General features: G+C 47.0%; 1 pseudogene; it reads right to left on the reverse strand.

Annotated features, from left to right (window-relative positions):
- Positions 1-1,282: 1,282 nt before the first annotated feature.
- On the reverse strand, positions 1,283-19,527 carry LOC121578936 (annotated as a pseudogene).
- Positions 19,528-22,894: the final 3,367 nt, after the last annotated feature.

Here is a 22,894-nt window from a genome sequence, read left to right on the forward strand (position 1 = left end):
ACCCCATTCTAATGTAGAGTCGTTGATGCCAAGCCACCTGTGAGCCAGTTTTATAAATGGCCTGTGCACAAGTCTGTGGCTGGCTATTTCATAACCATGGTGATTTGAAGTCTATGTCCACTGACTTGTAGTAAAATGTGTAATCTATACTGAACAAAAATATAAATGGAACATGCAACATTTTCAAAGATTTTACAGAGTTACAGTTCATATAAGGAAATCAGTCAATTGCAATAAATTAATTAGGCCCTGATCTATAGATTTCACTTGACTGGGAATACAGTTATGCATCTGTTGGTCACAGATACCTTTAAAAAAAAGGTAGGGGCGTGGATCAGAAAACCAGTCAGTATCTGGTGTGACCACCATTTGCCTCATGTAGCGCGACACATCTCCTTCACATAGAGTTGATCAGGCTGTTGATTGTGGCCTGTGGATTGTTGTCCCACTCCTCTTCAATGGCTGTGTAAAGTTGCTGGATATTGGAACTGGAACACGCTGTCATACACGTCGATCCAGAGCATCCCAAACATGCTCAATGGTGACATGTCTGGTGAGTATGCAGGCCATGGAAGAACTGGGACATTTTCAGCTTCCATGAATTGTGTTCAGATCCTTGCGACATGGCCATTATCATGCTGAAACATGAGGTGATAATGGTGGATGAATGGCACGACAATGGGCTTCAGGATCTCGTCACAGTATCTTTGTGCATTCAAATTGCCATCAATAAAATGCAATTGTGTTCATTGTCCGTAGCTTATGCCTGCCCATACCATAACCCCACCGCCACCATGGGGCAATCTGTTCACAACATTGACATCAGCAACCACTCACCCACATGACGCCATACACATGGTTTGCGGTTGTGATGCCGGTTGGACTTACTGCCAAATTCTCTAAAACAACGTTGGAGAAGGCTTATGGTAGAGTAATGAACATTCAATTCTCTAGCAACAGCTCTGATGGACATTATTGCAGTCAGCATGCCATTTGCACGCTCCCTCAAAACTTGAGACATCTGTGGCATTGTGTTGGGTGACAAAACTACACATTTTAGAGTGGTGTTTTATTGTCAGCACAAGGTGCACCTGTGTAATGATCATGCTGCTTAATCAGCTCTTCATATGCCACACCTGTCAGGTGGATGGAATATCTTGGCAAAGAGAAGTGCTCACTAACAGGGATGTAAACAAATTTGTGCACAAAATCGGAGATAAATAATATTTTTGTGCATATGGAACATTTCTGTGATATTTTTTTTCAGCTCATGAAACATGGGACCAACACTTTACATGTTGCATTTATCTTTTTGTTCAGTGTATGTCCATGTTTAGTATTCTCTTGTGTGAGATAGCTTTTTCCCCTCCTTAACATGCTCATTGGTCAAACTGGAACGCCCCAAAATAGCTGGATGAGTCCTCTGTGTGCACAGCTGTAGGTGACGACACAGAGACAAAGATCTCATCCCTGGCACGCAGCTCAAACAGGCCTCCCTGGTAGACAGAGTGGAGGGCATACTCAGTGTCAGGCGCCCAGCACTTGGTGCCCACCCCCTTCAGCAGCTGAATGGGCCTGGCGTATGACGTCTTCTTGTAAACACACTGGACCTGCTGGTGCTAGAGGTGCCCATATGGGGGTCACCCCCCTCGTGGGTGAGGGAGGGGTAGCGGAAGTACACCTGGGCATACAGGTAATAACGTCCGGACTGGGGGATGCGGAGGCGTCCATGAGACAGGGTCATGTTGTGGAGATGGGAGCCAAAGCCCTGCTTGCCCCAGGACCGGACCGGGTGGAGGCAGGACTGATGCAAGTCTTTCTGAGGGGCCAGGGATATAGGGCCTATAGGGAGGAAAAAGGAAGCTATATGTATGTCAATACAGACATTTAATTCAAAGCAGTACTACTGTAGACTCAAATATGAAAAGGCCTACAGTCACTGGTGAAAGTCTACACACCCCTTGCACAGTTTTCACATTTTGCTGCCTCATAAGGGAATACATTCACAGGGGTTTTCTACCAATCTCAACAACCTATTCCACATGTTCAAAGTGAAAGAGAAATGATTGGACATTTTCCAAATTCAGAATTATAATTAAAAAAATGTTGTCACATGGCAGCCATTACATCTGTGAATCATTTTGAATAAGATTCTACCAACTTTGCACAACTCTTAGGGGAACATTTTCCCATTGTTTTTGTAAAAATTGCTCAAGATAACTACATTCGATTGGGAGTCATTGATGGATGGCAATATTCAAACCTTGTCTCCTGATTTTCAAGCAAATTTAACTCAGGACTGAGGCTGGACCACTCAGGAACACTCAACACCTCTCGGAAAAGCCTATCTGGTGTGTTTTGGGCATTCAAAATGGTGTAATTGACCCACTGAAAAATAAAACCAAATACCAGGGTTAGGTTTTCAGAAGACTGAGGCGGATTTTCCTCTAACTTTTTACCTGTGCTTTGCTCCTTTCATATTTCTATTCACTCCCCAGTCCCTGCCGGTGACAAGCATACCCATAACATGATGCTGTGACCACAATACTTGAAAATACAGAGGGTTTCACTCTGTGTTGTGTTGTATTGGATGTGACCACAGCCTGTAGTTTTTCATTTAGGCCAAAAAGTTAATTTATTTGCCTTGTTGTTTTGTAGCATTGCTTAACGGCCTTGTTGCAAACAGAATGGATGATTTGGAGTGGATTTTTTAAAACACAGGCTTCATTCTTTTTAATTTGTCATACAGGCCTGTAATTTTGAGTGAATGCAATGTTGTTGATACTCTGTATTTTTAAGTATTGTCATGTTATGGTTATGCTTGCAACCGGCAGGGACTGGAGTGTCAGTATCAAAATAAATATGAAAGGAGCAAAGCCCAGGTAAAATGTTAGAGGAAACCCTGGCTCAGCCTTTTGAATACCTAACCTTGGGATAGAGTTGTATTTTTCAGTGGGACAATTATATTTGAATGCCAAATACACATCAGAATGGCTTTGCAATAGCTGTTGAGTGTTCCTGAATACTCCAGTCTCAGTCCTGACTTAAATCTGCATTGTCCATCAATGACTCCCAACCAAATTTACTGAGCTTGAGCAATTTTGACAAAAACAATGGATATACACTATACATACAGAAGTATGTGGACACCCCTCCATATTAGTGGATTTGGCTATTTCAGCCACACATGTTGCTGACAGGTGTATAAAATTGAGCACACAGCCATGCAATCTCCATAGACATACATTGGCAGTACAATGGCCTTACTGAAGAGCTCAGTGACTTTCAACATGGCACCGTCATAGGATGCCACCTTTCCATCAAGTCAGTTTGTCAAATTTCTGCCCTGCTAGAGCTGCCCCGGTCAACTGTAAGTGCTGTTATTGTGAAGTGGAAACGTCTAGGAGCAACAACGGCTCAGCCGTGAAGTGGTAGGCAACACAAGCTCACAGAACGGGACCACCGAGTGCTGAAGCGCGTAGCGCGTAAAAATCGCCTGTCCTCGGTTTGTCGAGATAGGTGGAAGAACTTCACTGGACCGCAAAGAGCCCTGACCTCAACCCCATTGAACACCTTTGGGATGAATTGGAACACCGACTGCGAGCCAGAAGAGTGGAGGCTGTTATAGCAGCAAAGGGGGGACCAACTCCATATGAATGCCCATGATTTTGAATTAAGCAGTTCGACGAGCAGGTGTCCACATAATTTTGGTCATGTAGTTTATGTTGCCCTAAGAGTTGTGCAAAGTTGGTAGAATATTATTCATAATGTTTCACAGCTGTAATGGCTGCCAAAAGTGCTTTCACCAAGTGTAAACTCTGGGGTCTGAAGACATAAGCAATCAAGACATCTGCGTTTTTTATCTTTCATTAATTAGGCATTTTTTTTATAATATTCCTTTCACTTTGGAAATGTGGAGAAGGTTGTGTACATCGGCGTGAACAAAAAATCGAATTGAATATTTTTTTTAATTTAAATGTGAAGAATGTGCAAGGGGTGTGTAGACTTTCACTAGGCATTGTACATATGGTTGGATTCCTTTAACAATAATGTCTTTATCTTTGACGAAATGAGTGCAGCAGGGAAACAGTCGTTTGATTGGATGGGAGAAAAGTCAAATAATTCAGACAAGAAGCAAATCAGTAGCAGCTGTTCTGACGTATTCATTCACAAGGACATTAGTACGTTCTTGGCTGTATGATCAGACAGACTGCTGGTGGTGATCTGAATATGAAAACGGCGCCTTGTCTTTGAAGTCTGAGGTTTATGTGAGATCATGCTGCAGTTTGAGTGAATTGGATGTGGAGATGAGATGAATGATGCCACACCTTTATTTGCTCAGATGGTCTTTGCAGATGCTTGATCCAGTTGAAGTCGTAAGGTTACATACACTTAGTTTGGAGTCATTAAAACTTGTTTTTCAACCACTCCACAAATTTCTTGTTAACAAACTATAGTTTTGGCAAGTCGGTTAGGAAATCTACTTTGTGCTTGACACAAGTAAACTTTCCAACAATTGTTTACAGACAGATTATTTCATTTATAATGAACTGTATCACAATTCCAGTGGGTCAGAAGTTTACATACACTAAGTTGACTGTGCCTTTAAACAGCTTGGAAAATTCCAGAAAATAATGTCATGGCTTTAGAAGCTTCTGATAGGCTAATTCACATAATATGAGTCAATTGGAAGTGTACCTGTGGATGTATTTCAAGGCCTACCTTCAAACTCAGTGCCTCTTTGCTTGACATCATGGGAAAATCAAAAGAAATCAGCCAAGACCTCAGAAAAAAAATTGTAGACCTCCACAAGTCTGGTTCATCCTTGGAAGCAATTTCCAAACGCCTGAAGGTACCACGTTCATCTGTACAAACAATAGTACGCAAGTATAAACACCATGGGACCACGCAGCCGTCATACCGCTCAGGAAGGGGACACGTTCTGTCTCCTAGAGATTAACGTACTTTGGTGCGAAAAGTGAAAATCAATCCCAGATCGTACTTTTTGGAGAAATGTCCTCTGGTCTGATGAAACAAAAATAGAACTGTTTGGCCATAATGACCATCGTTATGTTTGGAGGACAAAGGGGAAGGCTGGCAAGCCGAAGAACACCATCCCAACCGTGAAGCATGGGGGTGGCAGCATCATGCTGTGGGGGTGCTTTGCTGCAGGAGGGACTGGTGCACTTCACAAAATAGATGGCATCATGAGGAAGGAAAATTATGTGGATATATTGAAGCAACATCTCAAGACATCAGTCAGGAAGTTAAAGCTTGGTCGCAAATGGGTCTTCCAAATGGACAATGACCCCAAGTATACTTCCAAAGTTGTGGCAAAATGGCTTAAGGACAACAAAGTCAAGGTATTGGAGTGGCTATCACAAAGCCCTGACCTCAATCCTATAGAAAATATGTGGGCAGAACTGAAAAAGCGTGTGCGAGCAAGGAGGCCTACAAACCTGACTCAGTTACACCAGCTCTGTCAGGAGGAATGGGCCAAAATTCACTCAACTTATTGTGGGAAGCTTGTGGAAGGCTACCCGAAACGTTTGACCCAAGTTAAACAATTTAAAGGCAATGCTACCAAATACTAATTGAGTGTATGTAAACTTCTGACCCACTGGGAATGTGATGAAATAAATAAAAGCTGAAATAAATCATTCTCTCTACTATTATTCTGACATTTCACATTCTTAAAATAAAGTGGTGATCCTAACTGACCTAAGACAGGGAATTCTTACTAGGATTAAATGTCAGGAATTGTGAAAAACTGAGTTTATATGTATTTGGCTAAGGTGTATGTAAACTTCCAACTTCAACTGTATGGCTAAAGTGTTTTTAAAGCTATACTGTTGAAATTTACTGACATTCTGCAATTTATTTCCATCATAAAAACAGGAAATTACATTAGATGAAAGATATTATAGAAACGCTGACAAAAGTGAGTGTCCCTCCAAAAGAACAAGCAAGCACAAACCACTAGACTCACATACTGGCAGGTAGCTTAGTGGGTAAGAGCGTTGTGTGGTTCTAATCCCGAGCCGACTAGGTGAAAAATCTGTCGATGTGCCCTTAAGCAAGGCACTTAACCCTAATTGCTCCTGTAACAAGAGCGTCTGCTAAATGACTAAAAAAAATTAAAAAATTGAAGAAAAAAAACAATTTAGAACATAAAAAAAAATAATAAAAAAAATACCATGTAAGCCACTGTCTCGGAGTGTGAGGTGAGCAGAGGGCTTCTGATGCCCAGCAGCACTGACTGGCTTGGTTCGTCTCTGGGCTCTGAAAAGGAACATAGCAGTGAGAGAATGGTAGCAAAATAAGTGGATATTGGATAGATAAGACATGCATGCTATGATGATGATGGATGATTACCTGGGAAGGTGTGTTTTGAAACACTACTTTCTGTCACCTGAAAGACCCCCCCAAAAAATGACCTGTGGCATAGACCCCAATAATGAACACACATTGCAGGACTGAGTACAGTACGGCCTATGACATGCATGCAGCATTCCTGTTGAGCAATCTTTGTCATTCCAATTTCATGTTGAACACAATTCTGGATTTACAAGCTCTGTTGACAAAGTCGAGAGGGTACACATTTTAATGGGACCTGGACACATCCCAGTAAGTAGTCTCACTTGCTCTTCCTAGGTTTCACAGAAAAAGACATGGAGTAGACAGGCCAGATGTGTGACTGACTTGTTATGCCTAGATTGGTTTTTCAATGAAATAGTGAAAAACCTCTGTGCGCTTTGAAGCTGAATCACCATGCACTCTCAACTACTACTCCCACCCAACCCAGCCCTTGACTATGATCTATGACAGAAAGAGACCATGACAGATAATACTGTCTTTCTTGGCTGCGCACAACTTACAGCTTTACTCAATTAGTACTGAATCAGACACTGCCAAGGTTATAGACTATAGAGAATTGAGTATGATGCAATGTGGATCATGGGTACAGGAAAGCTCATATCCGGAGAGGAGCTCTGTCTAATATTTGGGGTCAAGATGAGATTAGCCGTCTATAAACAACAATGCTGATGAGGGTGATGCATTAGAGAATAAATTGTTGGTACGTAAGGTTCTGAAGAATTCCATCACTGGACTAAGTTCTGAGCTCTGAAAAGTCAATAGCCTACACAGCATCTTATGTGTGCAAATATTAATGATATATCTCTCTCCCTTGTTAAGAATTATATAACCATGTGTATGTAACACTTCTAGAAACATCGTAGGTACAGTGGGGAGAACAAGTATTTGATACACTGCCGATTTTGCAGGTTTTCCTACTTGCAAAGCATGTAGAGGTCTGTAATTTTTATCATAGGTACACTTCAACTGTGAGAGACGGAATCTAAAACAAAAATCCAGAAAATCACATTGTATGATTTTTAAGTAATTAATTTGCATTTTATTGCATGACATAAGTATTTGATCACCTACCAACCAGTAAGAATTCCGGCTCTCACAGACCTGTTAGTTTTTCTTTAAAAAGCCCTCCTGTTCTCCACTCATTACCTGTATTAACTGCACCTGTTTGAACTCGTTACCTGTATAAAAGACACCTGTCCACACACTCAATCAAACAGACTCCAACCTCTCCACAATGGCCAAGACCAGAGAGCTGTGTAAGAACATCAGGGATACAATTGTAGACCTGCACAAGGCTGGGATGGGCTACATGACAATAGGCAAGCAGCTTGGTGAGAAGGCAACAACTGTTGGCGCAATTATTAGAAAATGGAAGAAGTTCAAGATGACGGTCAATCACCCTCGGTCTGGGGCTCCATGCAAGATCTCACCTCGTGGGGCATCAATGATCATGAGGAAGGTGAGGGATCAGCCCAGAACAACACGGCAGGACCTGGTCAATGACCTGAAGAGAGCTGGGACCACAGTCTCAAAGAAAACCATTAGTAACACACTACGCCGTCATGGATTAAAATCCTGCAGCGCACGCAAGGTCCCCCTGTTCAAGCCAGCGCATGTCCAGGCCCGTCTGAAGTTTGCCAATGACCATCTGGATGATCCAGAGGAGGAATAGGAGAAGGTCATGTGGTCTGATGAGACAAAAATAGAGCTTTTTGGTCTAAACTCCACTCGCCGTGTTTGGAGGAAGAAGAAGGATGAGTACAACCCCAAGAACACCATCCCAACCGTGAAGCATGGAGGTGGAAACATCATTCTTTGGGGATGCTTTTCTGCAAAGGGGACAGGACGACTGCACCGTATTGAGGGGAGGATGGATGGGGCCATGTATCGCGAGATCTTGGCCAACAACCTACTTCCCTCAGTAAGGGCATTGAAGATGGGTCGTGACTGGGTCTTCCAGCATGACAACGACCCGAAACACACAGCCAGGGCAACTAAGGAGTGGCTCCGTAAGAAGCATCTCAAGGTCCTGGAGTGGCCTAGCCAGTCTCCAGACCTGAACCCAATAGAAAATCTTTGGAGGGAGCTGAAAGTCCGTATTGCCCAGTGACAGCCCCGAAACCTGAAGGATCTGGAGGTCTATATGGAGGAGTGGGCCAAAATCCCTGCTGCAGTGTGTGCAAACCTGGTCAAGACCTACAGGAAACGTATGATCTCTGTAATTGCAAACAAAGGTTTCTGTACCAAATATTAAGTTCTGCTTTTCTGATGTTTCAAATACTTATGTCATGCAATAAAATGCAAATTAATTACTTAAAAATCATACAATGTGATTTTCTGGATTTTTGTTTTAGATTCCGTCTCTCACAGTTGAAGTGTACCTATGATACAAATTACAGACCTCTACATGCTTTGTAAGTAGGAAAACCTGCAAAATCGGCAGTGTATGAAATTGTCAAGGGCTGATGTGGATGTGGTGTTGGAGTCAGGCGCAGGACACAGAAGCTTAGTCGATCCGACTTTTAATAGTCACAGGAGCAAAGAACAATCCATACAGGCCTCATAAACAGGAGGCGAGCGAATACGCAAAACAGTGCGTAAAGTGCGAACAGCAGTAACAATAAGCAAACAAACAACCTACACCAAACGACAGGCGTACAACGACACACAACTACAAACAAAACCAAAGGAAACTTATAGGTGACATAATCAAGACGTGATAAGGAACAGGTGCACTAAACAGACAAAACCAAACAAACATAGATAACATCAAACGGTGGCAGCTAGTACTCCGGGGACGACGAACGCCGAAGCCTGCCTGAACAAGGAGGAGGAGCAGCCTCGGCGGAATTCGTGACACAAATACTTGTTCTCCCCACTGTATATGAATAGTTTGCTTGTTTATTACAATCATCTAATGAACAATGAGTGTGTAACTAAGAAATGATACCCACTTTGGTGATATAGGCCCTGATTCCCTCAGCCAGTTGTATGCAAGGCTCCCCAAACAGTTGGACCAGAGAGTCGGGTATCTCCTGGTCTTTCTCCAGGGCATTCAGGAGCCCCAGGCAGCGTAACTCATCAGCCACCCCCTGGCTCCTCACCTGCACAGCACAAACCACAGGAGAGGGGTGACTGAGTCTCTTTGTCTGTAGTGTATCTGCTGCTTATAGGATAATGATGAAACTATGTTTTGGGATTTCTGGAGTGAATAAACTTTAAGTAGTGATTTTTGAATGTTATTGTTCTATTTTTAAAGGATTAACAGGTTTGATTGAACAGACCAGAAAGAAAGTGTGCTGTTTTCCATAAATATTGACATGTTTGCTGTTAGTCACACTGCTGGAGTTGCACTTTTTCCAACATGAAAATGGAAAAATGACAAACATTCACAGGAACATGTTGTCACGACTTCCGCCGGGGCTGCTCCCCCTCCTGGTTCGGGCAAGGCTTCTGCGTTTGTCGTCACCGGAGTACTAGCTACTGCCGATCCCATTCTCATCACTCCACTTGTCATGTCTTGTCAATCACACACACATGGTGCTCATTCCCCTAATTAGTATATGTGTTCCCTCTGTTCCCCTTGTCTTTGTGAGTGATTGTTTTGTTGTGAGAGCGTGTAGCTTGGTTGAGCTACATTTCACTGTGTTATTGCCAAGGTGGATGTTTTCCCTTGTACAGTTTCATTTGACGCTTGGGGCGTTTGATTTATGCAAATAGAACTGCAGCGCGATGTAAGGGATTCCTACTCCAACTGGAGTTGTATTTCTCCAGCATCAGACCGGAGCCCCGGGAACGGGAGAAGGTATCTGTCTTCGTTTCCTGCCTTTGTGGGAGAGCCCTGGAGTGGGCCAACGCGGTATGGAACGAGGGAGGTTCCATGTTGGTGAACTACGGGGAGTTTGCTCGCCTCTATCAGGCCGTTTTTGATCACCCGCCTGAGGGTCAAGAGGCGGGCAAACCTCTGGTTCATCTAAGGCAGGGGACGAGGACCGCTCAGGACTACGCGCTGGAGTTCCGGACACTGGCAGCGGGGTCCAGGTGGAACGAGCGGACCCTGATAGACCATTTCCGGTGCCACCTAAGGGAGGACGTCCGACGGGAGCTAGCCTGCCGGGATGCCATGCTATCGTTCTCCCAACTGGTGGACATGGCCATCCGGCTGGACAATCTGCTAGCAGCCAGAGGACGTCCTGGTAGGGGTCTGCCCGTTCCCACTCCGGACGACTCTGACCCCGAGCAGATGGAGCTGGGGGGAGCCGCCGCTCGAGAGAGCGCAGGAGTCAACATTATTTTGGGTCTGGAGGCGGTAGGCAGGGTACTCACGCATCACCCCAGGTAATGAACACCCAAATGTGTTCAGAGCCCTTTGCGGCGCACTGTACTTTATCTATCTCCTTTTCAGATCACTTGGTAGGTTCCCAGTGTAAGGCGCTAGTCGATTCAGGCGCAGCTGGGAATTTTATGGACAGGGCATTTGCACACCGTCAAGGCATTTCATTGGTTCCCCTAACCATTCCACTCCCCATCAGAGCACTAGATAGTCGACCAGTCCGAGTTGGTTAAGGAAGTTACTGTACCAGTCACCATGATTACGCAGGAGACACATGTTGAGCAGATCACCTTTATGATTATTGAGTCTCCTGCTTACCCTGTAGTCTTGGGTCTCCCGTGGTTAGCCCTTCACAACCCCAATTTCTCATGGCCGCAGAGGGTTCTTACAGGGTGATCGAATGAGTGTCCGGGTAGGTGTCTAGGTGTTTCCGTTGGTGAGACCACGGTGGAAAGTCCAGACGGTAACCCCACCGTGCGCATTCCCCCCGAATACCAAGATCTGGCGCTCGCGTTTTCCAAGACACAAGCGACTAAATTACCACCTCATCGGGAGGGGGATTGCGTGATAAACCTTTGGGTAGACGCTGTACCTCCCAGGAGTCATGTGTATCCCCTGTCGCAGGCTGAAACGGAGGCTATGGAAATATACATCACCGAGTCCCTGCGCCAGGGGTATATACGTCCCTTCACTTCACCTGCCTCCTCGAGTTTCTTCTTTGTGAAGAAGAAAGATGGCGGTTTATGCCCGTGCATTGATTATCGACCACTGAATAATGTGACGGTACGATTTAGTTATCCTCTTCCCTTCATTCCTTCAGTGGTTGAGTCAATGCATGGGGCCCGTTTTTTCACCAAATTAGACCTCAGGAGTGCCTACAACCTGGTGCGTATTCGGGAAGGGGCTGAGTGGAAAACAGCATTCAGCACAACCTCGGGGCATTATGAATACCTGGTGATGCCCCACGGTTTGATGAATGTTCCATCCGTTTTCCAGTCCTTTGTGAACGAGGTGTTTCGGGACATGCTTGGTCGTGGTGTGGTGGTCTACATCGATGACATCCTGGTGTATTCCGCTATGCGCGCCAAGCATGTGTCCCTGGTTCACAAAGTACTGGTCCGACTGCTGGAAAATTATATTCATGCCAAGGCAGAGAAGTGTGAGTTTTTTCCAGCAGTCAATCTCCTTCTTCGGATATCGCATTACCACCACAGGTGTGGAGATGGAGGGAGACCGCATTGCAGCCGTGCGTAATTGGCAGACTCCAACCACGGTAAAGGAGGTGCAGCGCTTCCTTGGCTTTGCCAACTACTATCGAAGGTTTATTCTGGGTTTTGGCAAGGTTGCAGCTCCCATTACCTCCTTGTTGAAGGGTGGGCTGTTCCGGCTCCGCTGGTCTGCTGAGGCTGATTTGGCATTCAGTAGATTGCGGGGTCTGTTCACCTCAGCCCCGGTACTGGCTCACCCCGATTCATCACTACCGTTCGTAGTGGAGGTGGATGCGTCCGAGATAGGGATAGGAGCTGTCTTATCCCAACGCTCGGGCACGCCACCCAAGCTCCACCCCTGTGCCTTCTTTTCTAAGAAGCTCAGCTCGGCGGAGCAGAACTACGGCGTTGGTGATCGGGAGCTGTTGGCTGTTGTCCGAGCTTTGCCGGTGTGGAGACATTGGCTCGAAGGGGCGAAACACCCTTTCCTCGTCTGGACAGACCACCGTCACCTGGAGTACATTCGGGCAGCGAGGAGGCTGAATCCTCGCCAGGCCAGGTGGGCCCTCTTCTTCACCCGGTTTGATTTCACACTCTCATATATTCCGGGTACGAAGAACGTGAAGGCAGACGCACTGTCTCGGCTGTATGACACAGAGGAGAGGCCCAGAGACAACACCCCCATACTCCCGGCTTCATGCATTGTGGCGCCGGTAGTATGGGCGATGGATGCAGATATAGCGCAGGCATTACACACAGATCCATCTCCACCGCAGTGTCCAGCTGGGCTGCAGTACGTGCCTGCGCTTATCCGTGATCGGCTGATCTACTGGGCACACACGTCACCCTCCTCTGGTCATCCAGGTATTGGTTGTACAATGCGCTCCCTGACCGAGAAGTACTGGTGGCCTACCTTGGCTAAGGACGTGAGAGTGTATGTTTCCTTATGCTCAGTGTGCGCCCAGAGTAAGGCACCTAGGCACCTCCCAGCAGGTAAGCTACAACCTTTACCAGTTCCACAACGATCATGGTCTCACCTGAGTATTGATTTTCTCACTGATCTTCCCCCCTCCCAGGGTAACACCACGATCCTGGTCGTTGTGAACCACTTTTCAAAGTCCTGCCGCCTCCTTCCTCTGCCCGGTCTCCCCACGGCCCTACAAACTGCGGAGGCTCTGTTTACTCACGTCTTCCGGCACTACGGGGTACCAGAGGATATAGTGTCCGACCGAGGTCCCCAGTTCACGTCTAGAGTCTGGAAGGCGTTCATGGAACGTCTGGGGGTCTCGGTCAGCCTGACCTCTGTTTTTCACCCCGAGAGCAATGGGCAGGTGGAAAGGGTGAATCAAGATGTGGGTAGGTTCCTGCAGACCTACTGTCAGGACGGGCCGGGGGAGTGGTCAGTGTTCCTGCCATGGGCAGAATATGCTCAGAACTCTCTCAGCCACTCCTCCACTAACCTATCACCCTTCCAATGTGTTTTGGGGTACCAACCGGTCCTGGCACCGTGGCACCAGAGCCAGACTGAGGCTCCCACAGTGAATGACTGGTTTCGGCGCGCAGAGGAGACTTGGGATGCTGCCCACGTTCGCCTCCAGTGCGCCGTGCATCGTCAGAAGGCCAACACTGACCGCCACCGCAGGGAGGCCACGGTGTTCGTACCGGGGGATCGGGTCTGGCTCTCGACCCGGAATCTGCCCCTCCGCCTGCCCTGTCGGAAGCTGAGCCCGCGGTTTGTGGGGCCGTTTTAAAGTCCTGAGGAGAATAAACGAGGTGACATACAGGTTGTTACTCCCCCCTGATTACCGTATTAACCCCTCGTTTCATGTCTCTCCTCAGGTCGGTGGTAGCTGGTCCGCTCTAGGAGTCTGAGGTACGGGAGGTTCCTCCACCTCCTCTGGACATTGAGGGGGCCCCGGCGTACTCGGTCCGTTCCATCCTGGATTCGAGGCGTTGGGTGGGGGGCCTTCAGTATCTCGTGAAGTGGGAGGGGTACGGTCCAGAGGAACGGTGCTGGGTCCCAAGGCGGGACATCCTCGATCCCTCCCTGTTGAGGGATTTCCACCGTCGCCATCCGACTCGCCCTGCTCCTGGCCATCCCCGAGGCCGGGGTTGACGCACTGCTGGAGCCGCGCGTCGGGGGGTGGTACTTGTCACGACTTCCGCTGAGGCTGCCCCCCCTCCTGGTTCGGGCAGGCTTCGGCGTTCGTCGTCACCGGAGTACTAGCTACTGCCGATCCCATTCTCATCACTCCACTTGTCATGTCTTGTCAATCACACACACCTGGTGCTCATTCCCCTAATTAGTATATGTATAAGTGTTCCCTCTGTTCCCCTTGTCTTTGTGAGTGATTGTTTTGTTGCGAGAGCGTGTAGCTCGTTTGAGCTACATTTCACTGTGTTATTGCCAAGTTGGATGTTTTGCCTTGTACAGTTTCGTTTGACGCTTGGGGCGTTTGATTTATGCAAACATATTAAACTCTGGACTTCGGTATTTTACCTCCTGCGCCTGACTCCTTCTTTAACACCTCGTCACACATGTTTTTGCTTTGATTAGTAATGAAGTACAAGCTCAGTCGTGTAAATGATTAGGCCACTCTTCAAGGGTGTGTCACGCTCGTTGAAGGACGGGACGGACCAAGGCGCAGCGTGATATGCCAACATGTTTATTTAACGAATAACAAAACAACAAACGAAACGTGAAGTCCAAGGTAGCAAACAAAAAACATACCTTATACGGAACAAGATCCCACAACCCACTAGTGCCAATAGGCTGCCTAAGTATGGTCCCCAATCAGAGACAACGAGCGACAGCTGCCTCTGATTGGGAACCACACAGGCCAACATAGATCTAGTCATACTAGAATCTCAACATAGAAATATAGAACATACACAACAAGGAAAATCACACCCTGACTCAACAAATAAGAGTCCTCAGAGTCAGGGCGTGACAGTACCCCACCCCCCCAAAAAAGGTGCGGACTCCGACCGCACAACATAAACATAACAGGGTAGGGGCCGGGTGGGCATTCCGCCTCGGAGGCGGATCCGGCTCAGGGCGTGACGACCACTTACTCTCCGCCTCTCTGTTGCGCCCCTGGTCTGATCTGGACCTCGGCGCGCTGCTTCCCCTCTCCTTCCTCCCATGATGTACCAAGCCCTGTCTGGACCCTGCTGTGGGAGACCCGAACCTGGAGAGGGGCTGACGTCTGGGTCTGGACTGGAACCGCTGACTGGAGCTGGACCCGACAACGGTGGATCGAACTGCTCTGGCTCCGGAGTGGAGCCGCTGACCGGAGCTGGACTGGACCCCGGTGGAGCGGATTGCTCTGGCTCCGGAGTGGAGCAGCTGACCGGTGCCGGACCAGGCACCGGTGGAACAGGCACGGGCCATGCCGGACTGGACACACGCACCACTGGCTTGGTGCGGGGAGCAGGAACGGGCCGGACCGGGCTGGCGACGCGCACCTCTAGCTTGGTGCGGGGAGCAGGAACGGGACGTACCGGACTGGCGACACGCACCACTGGCCTGGTGCAGGGAGCAGGAACAGGCCGGGCCGGGCTGGCGACGCGCACCACTGGCTTGGTGCGAGGGGCAGGAACAGGCCGGGCCGGCGACGCGCACCACTGACTTGGTGCGAGGGACAGGAACAGACCGGATCGGGCTGGCGACGCACACCACTGGCTTGGTGCGAGGGACAGGAACAGGCCAGACCGGGCTGGCGACGCGCACCACTGGCTTGGTGCGAGGGGCAGGAACAGGCCGGGCCGGGCTGGCGACGCGCACCACTGGCTTGGTGCGAGGGACAGGAACAGGCCGGACCGGGCTGGCGACGCGCACCACTGGCTTGGTGTGAGGGGCAGGAACAGGCCGGACCGGGCTGGCGACGCGCACCACTGGCTTGGTGCGAGAGACAGGAACAGGCCGGACCGGGCTGGCGATGTGCACCACTGGCTTGGTGCGAGGGGCAGGAACAGGCCGGGCTGGCGATGCGCACCACAGGCTTGGTGCGAGGGCCAGGAACAGGCCGGACCGGGCTGGCGACGCGCACCACTGGCTTGGTGCGAGGGGCAGGAACAGGCCGGACCAGGCTGGCGACGCGCACCACTGGCTTGGTGCGAGGGGCAGGAACAGGCCGGGCCGGGCTGGCGACGCGCACCACTGGTTTGGTGCGAGGGGCAGGAACAGGCCGCACCGGGCTGGCGACGCGCACCACTGGCTTGATGCGAGGAGCAGGAACGGACCGAACCGTACTGGGAACACACACCACTGGCTTAGTGCGGGAAGCAGGAACGGATCGGGCCGTACTGGGAACACGCACCACTGGCTTAGTGCGGGGAATAGGAATGGGCCGGACCGGACTGGCGACACGCACCACTTGCTTGGTGCGAGGAGCGGGACTGGGTTCCTTTATAAACCCCTGCTCCTTCTGCTGCCTAACCAGCTCCTCTCGCCGTGCCTCTACACTCTCCTTCTCCCTTATAGCCTCCTGTAGCGCCTCCCTCTGACCTAATAACTCCTGCTCTCTCTGAACCAATAGCCCCCGTAACCTGGTGGCCTCCCCTCCTAACCTGCAGATCCGCCCTGTCGCTGCCTCCTGCTGCCTCGTCATCCACACCGTGTGCCCCCCAAAACATTTTCTTGGGGTTGCCTCTCGGGTCTCCGTCGTCGGCACTCCTCTTCCTGTGAGGACTCCTTCAGAAGCCCCCACGAGTTAGGGAACAGACACTCGTCGTCGTCGTCATCCTCCGACTCCTCAGTGTAGTACTGTTCCCACTCCTCTTCCCAAGGTCGTAGGGACCCAATCCGAAAACCAACCGGGTGCAGTGGTCGGGGCTCTTCACTATCGCTCCCCGACCACCCCTTTAGCCCCCCCCAAAAAAATTATTGGGGCTGCTTCTCGGGCCTCCTCCTCGGCCGGCTTCCGTGTTGCCGTCGTTCCTCTCCTGCCTGGGCATTTACCTTCGCCCATGGCCCTTTCCCCGCGAATATCTCCTCCCATGACCACCATTTGCCCACCTGTGACATCGCTATACGCCCTTCCTGGGCACGCTGCTTGGTCCTCGTTTGGTGGGATCTTCTGTCACGATCGTTTATAGACGGGACGGACCAAGGCGCAGCGTGATATGCCAACATGTTTATTTAACGAATAAACACACAACCAAAACAACAAACGAAACGTGAAGTCCAAGGTAGCACACAAACAACATACCTTACACGGAACAAGATCCCACAACTAACTAGTGCCAAAAGGCAGCCTAAGTATGGTCCCCAATCAGAGACAACGAGCGACAGCTGCCTCTGATTGGGAACCACACAGGCCAACATAGATCTAGACATACTAGAATCTCAACATAGAAATATAAAACATAGAACATACACACCCTGACTCAACATATACAAGTCCCCTGAGTCAGGGCGTGACAGGGTGCAATCAAAACACACCATTTCCTGCCCCCTTACCACACCTCCTCACATAACTTTGCTGACTCTAAACTTGGCAGCTTTCGTAACTTTGTACAATTGTTAGACAGGCCTAGTTTGACTTAGTCTGGAGTTGCAGTGGACTACAAATCCAACTTTCCATCTCAACTAGTATTTGCCTGGTGAGTGGTGATTCATATAATAAATAATAGACTCAGTCACTGCTACCCATTACCAGTTTCATTGTTATGACCAATGTGTGTGGTTTATTTCAAGTTTCAAGTTTTAGTGTCACGTGCACAAGTACAGTGAAATGAATGTTGTGCAAGCTCCAAAACCTAACAATGCAGTAATCAATGTAATAGAATGTATTTCTGAGGGATGTGGTTAGGATCTTCGACCCTATGGTCATATTTGTGACTTACAGGGTCTTTGTTGGTGCGGTAACAGGCTCTGTAGTCATTGTAGCAAACCAGGACTAGAGCCAAACCATGGGACCCCATGCCAGACTACACAGAGAGAGAAGAATCTGACCAATGACACTGATCAAACTTGAGCATTAGCCTACTTTGATTATCACAGTCATTTTCATCTCCATGCAGTAACAAAGTCTTCAGTGTATGCTGATACTTTATGCAGACATAATTCACTTTTAATCAGCAGGTACAATCTAAATGGGGAAGTAAATTGGAGAAGTATGTTGCAAACTATTTTTTCTGATTAAGAGGTGAAGAATAATGTAGCGCTTTGTATTCAGCACATAAAGTTAATTTCTTTGCCACATTTTGTGCACCGATATTCAATATATATATGTATTTTTTTTTTTTTGGGCCATCTAACAATAGGTGCCTTTCTTTGCAAGGCATTGGAAAACCTCCCTGGTCTTTGTGTTCGAATCTGTGTTAAATTCACTGCTGGACTGAGGGAACTTGTATGTGTGGGGTACAGAGATGAGGTTGTCATTCAAAAATCATGTTAAACACTATTATTGCACACAGAGTGAGTTTATGCAACTCATGTGACTTGTTAAGCAAATGTTTACTACTGAACTTATTTAACAAAGGGGTTGAATACTTATTGACTCAAGACATTTCAGCTTTTAATAATAATAATTATTATTATTTTTATTGTATAAAAAAAAAAAAAACATAATTCCACTTTGATATTATGGGGTATTGTGTGTAGGCCAGTGACACCAAATCTCAATTGAATTCCTTTTAAATTCAAGCTGTAACACAACAAAATGTGGAACAAGTCAAGGGGTGTGAATACTTTCTGAAAGCGCTGTACTTCATATAGTGTTCATTATTGGATAATATGTCATTTATAAATCAGTAGGCTAATAAACTGTTCTTCACTCACTGCCATGTATAAGCTCAAGAAGACTGTAGGCTACTTCATACTTCATAAATGTTTTTTTTTATGAATGTGGTCTGAAGTTATAATTTCCTGACTACCATAAATTATGGGGAACCGACTGTGAGCTGGGGACAAACTCAAAAATAGCATGAATAGAGGTTTTCTGGTCGTCAGGGTGAACATCAGCTATAGGATGGAGAAAAAAAGGCCTTACCTGAGCAACCGACATGTTCAAGAATAGGAGTCCAGTTGTCGAAGCTACCTGCAGTACGACCACAACAACAACGAACATTGTGACCCATAACTTGGACAGTACGTCACGTCGGCTGTTTGATGCGGCCATGAGGTATGACTTTGTTCAATGACAGATCTGAATTGATCTGAGTTGCTTGCCATAAAAGCCGAAAATAATTAGTGGATGAGAAGGGGAACCCGACACCGTCATCTATAACATTATAAATACTTTCTCACTGGGAGTGTTTCAGTCGGAGGGCTGCAGGATCTAAACTGTCAAAATTCAACAACGCCCCCAAATTGGTTGAACACACGGAGGTGCGCTTTTTTCCTGAACGCTTTTTGTAACCTATAGCCTACTACAAGTATTACGTTTAGTAAACTTGAACAGTCACCTCACAATTTTAGTTGGCTCTAATACTATATGTTTGGATCTGCTTTTTGCAAATACATAAGTAGGCCTACATGGTTGGCTTGTTGATCCTTGATTTGTATTCGTGGAAAAGATATCCAGTTTTTGTGGGCCTATGTTCAGTAGGTGATTGATATTAAGCTTTACTTGTTAAGCTAAAAGGCTCACATACCCTCATTATACAGACGTGTCTCAGAGTTAACAGAGTGAACAGAAGACACAGAGTTAAGAGTGAACAGAAAACACAGATGCTTCAATTTTGTCTGGCCACAAGCCAAACTGGCAGCCCCCAGTTTCCTCATGCCCCCAAAAGGTGAAGTATGTCACAGCTGACATGTGGGGGTGAAATGGCTTAATGTAATCACAGATTTGTGTACCTAGACATCATATAGGCCTACTCAAACTTTCAACTTGTGCTGGCAGTTGAGTGGGGACTTTCCAACATAATACAGTGCATTCGGGAAGTATTCAGACCCCTTCCTTTTTTCCACATTTTGTTACATTACAGCCTTATTCTAAAGTTGATTAAATTATTGTTTTTCCTCATCAATCTACACACAGTACCCCATAATGACAAAGCAAAAACAGGTTTTTAGAATTTTTGCTAATGTATTCAAAATAAACAACAGAAATACCTTATTTACATAAGTATTCAGACCCTTTGCTATGAGACTCAAAATTGAGCTCAGGTGCATCCTGTTTCCATTGATCATCCTTGAGAAGTTTCTACAACTTGATTGGAGTCCACCTGTGGTAAATTATATTGATTGGACACGATTTGGAAAGGCACACACCTGTCTATATAAGGCCCCACAGTTGACAGTGCATGTCAGAGCAAAAACCAAGCCATGAGGTTGAAGGAATTGTCCGTAGAGCTCTGAGACAGGATTGTGTCGAGGCACAGCTCTGGGGAAGGGTACCAAAACATTTCTGCTGCATTGAAGGTCCCCAAGAACATAGTAGCCTCCATCATTCTTAAATGGAAGAAGTTTGGAACCACCAAGACTCTTCCTAGAGCTGGCCAAACTGAGCAAATGGGGGAGAAGGGCCTTGGTCAGGGAGGTGACCAAGAACCTCTGTGGAGATGGGAGAACCTTCCAGAAGGACAACCATCTCTGCAGCACCACCAATCAGGCCTTTATTGTAGAGTGGCCAGACGGAAGCTACTCCTCAGTAAAAGGCACATGACAGCCCGCTTGGAGTTTGCCAAAAGGCACCTAAAGGACTCTCAGACCACGAGAAACAAGATTCTCTGGTCTGATGAAACCAAGATTGAACTCTTTGGCCTGAATGCCAAGCATCACGTCTGGAGGAAACCTGGCACCATCCCTACGGTGAAGCATGGTGGTGGCAGCATCATGCTGTGAGGATGTTTTTCAGTGGCAGGGACTGGGAGAGTAGTCAGGATCTAGGGAAAGATTAATGGCGCAAAGTACAGAGAGATCCTTGATGAAAACCTGCTCCAGAGCGCTCAGGATCTCAGACTGGGGGTGAAGGTTCACCTTCCAACAGGACAACGACCGTAAGCACACAGCCAAGACAACGCAGGAGTGGCTTCGGGACAAGTCTCTGAATGTCCTTGAGAGGCCCAGCCAGGGCACGGACTTGAACCCAATCGAACATCTCTGGAGAGACCTGAAAATAGCTGTGCAGCAACGCTCCCCATCCAACCTGACAGAGCTTGAGAGGATCTGCAGAGAAGCATGGGATAAACTTCCCAAATACAGGTGTGCCAAGCTTCATACCCAAGAAGACTCAAGGCTGTAATCGCTGCCAAAGGTGCTTCAACAAAGTACTGAGTAAAGGGGCTGAGTATGTACGTAAATGTGATATTTCTGGGTTTTATATTTAATACATTTGCAAAAATGTCTAATAAACCTGTGATTGCTTTGTCATTATGGGATATGCATACAGTGTGTAGATTGCATAAGGCTGTAATGTAATTTTTTTGGGGGGAAAGTCAAGGGGTCTGAATACTTTCCGAATGCACTGTATGCATTTTCACACCATTCTCAGTCCCCCGCTGTGTCCTGACTGCTTTCCTTGGCACTGCCTGTCCCATTCCAACACAGCTGGATTTTGTATATGCAGAGGCTGAATGGACATTGCAGCTGTGCTCCAGACTACAAATTTACCACACATTCTACATTCCTGATGTTATGTGATTCCAGGGATTCAGACCTATTTGTTCCAGATATGTCTCTAGCAGTCTTCTATTCAGTTACATTTTCTTTGTTTTATCTATCCAATGGAATGGACTAATGTAGCACATTCCAGGCTAGATAACAGCTGAAGCAGAAGTCAATGACATGATGATTCAAATGCACAGAGTGCCCTCTACTGTCAGAAACTCTTATTGCATAGCCTACTACAACAACACTGTGTTGCTGCTGGCTGGGGTGTTGGTTACCGGAGATGGTAGCATGATGTAGAACAGTAGCTGGCGTAGGATTGATTTTGGGTTCCGAGAGTCAGCATTTCTAGGCCCTTTATAAGGCTTACATAAACGCTTCACAAATAATTTATAAGTAAAGTTATGAAATGTTTGGCAAAGCATAGGTGAATTACTGGTTGTACAGGCCTAGGTAATGTCACAGTACCTGAACCATATAAATATTATCTCATTCTAGTTCTGTGACCAGCATTCTGGGTCATCATTCTGGAGCATTATAATGTTGTTGTCATGGCAACATACGCAACAATCCAGATGTTGCATAAAATTTGTATTCCATTTCTCAGCCACTTCTACTGAACATTTGGAGAAGAGCAAAATATAAATCTATCAGCAACCTATTGGCCAGAGTGACACCCAAGTCTAAATACTTGAACTCATCAGCTGGAAGTTGATAGACGTAATTTCTTGTCTCAATTTCATATCTTTTTTTCCCCACCGACCTGAAAAACCAAAGAGAGGACAATAGACAACGTCCTTGTGCTCTGAGTTTGCCCTGATCAATAATCTGTAGCCTAATCAAGTAGCCTAATTGGTGGGCTATTTTCTTAAACAATCTAGCTAACTGTAATAATGTATTAAAATGTCCCCTCTGTTACTAAGTGTGATTAAATATGACTTTTTCTGTTTTACTATAAGTCAATAATGGGTCTAGATGAGACTGGACTGGACTAAACTGGACTAGAGTAGATCTGGACTAGACTAGACTGGACTGAATAGAATAGAAACCGGGTTTCCCTTTGTAATCCATGATAGTTTGCAAGCACTGCCACATCTGATGAGCATCAGAGTCGGTGTAGTAGGATTCGATCTTAGTCCTGTATTGACGCTTTGCTTGTTTGATCGTTCGTCGGAGGGAGTAGCAGGATTTCTTATAAGCGTCAGGGTTAGTGTCCCGCTCGTTGAAAGCAGCAGCTCTAGCCTTTAGCTCAGTGAGGATGTTGCCTGTAATCCATGGCTTCTGGTTGGGATATGTACGTACGGTCACTGTGGGAACGATGCACTTATTAATGAAGCCGGTGACTGATGTGGTAAACTCCTCAATGCCATTGGATGAGTCCCGGAACATATTCCAGTCTGTGCTAGCGAAACA

This window comes from Coregonus clupeaformis, chromosome 13, assembly GCF_020615455.1.
Source record: "Coregonus clupeaformis isolate EN_2021a chromosome 13, ASM2061545v1, whole genome shotgun sequence".
Taxonomy (NCBI): domain Eukaryota; kingdom Metazoa; phylum Chordata; class Actinopteri; order Salmoniformes; family Salmonidae; genus Coregonus; species Coregonus clupeaformis.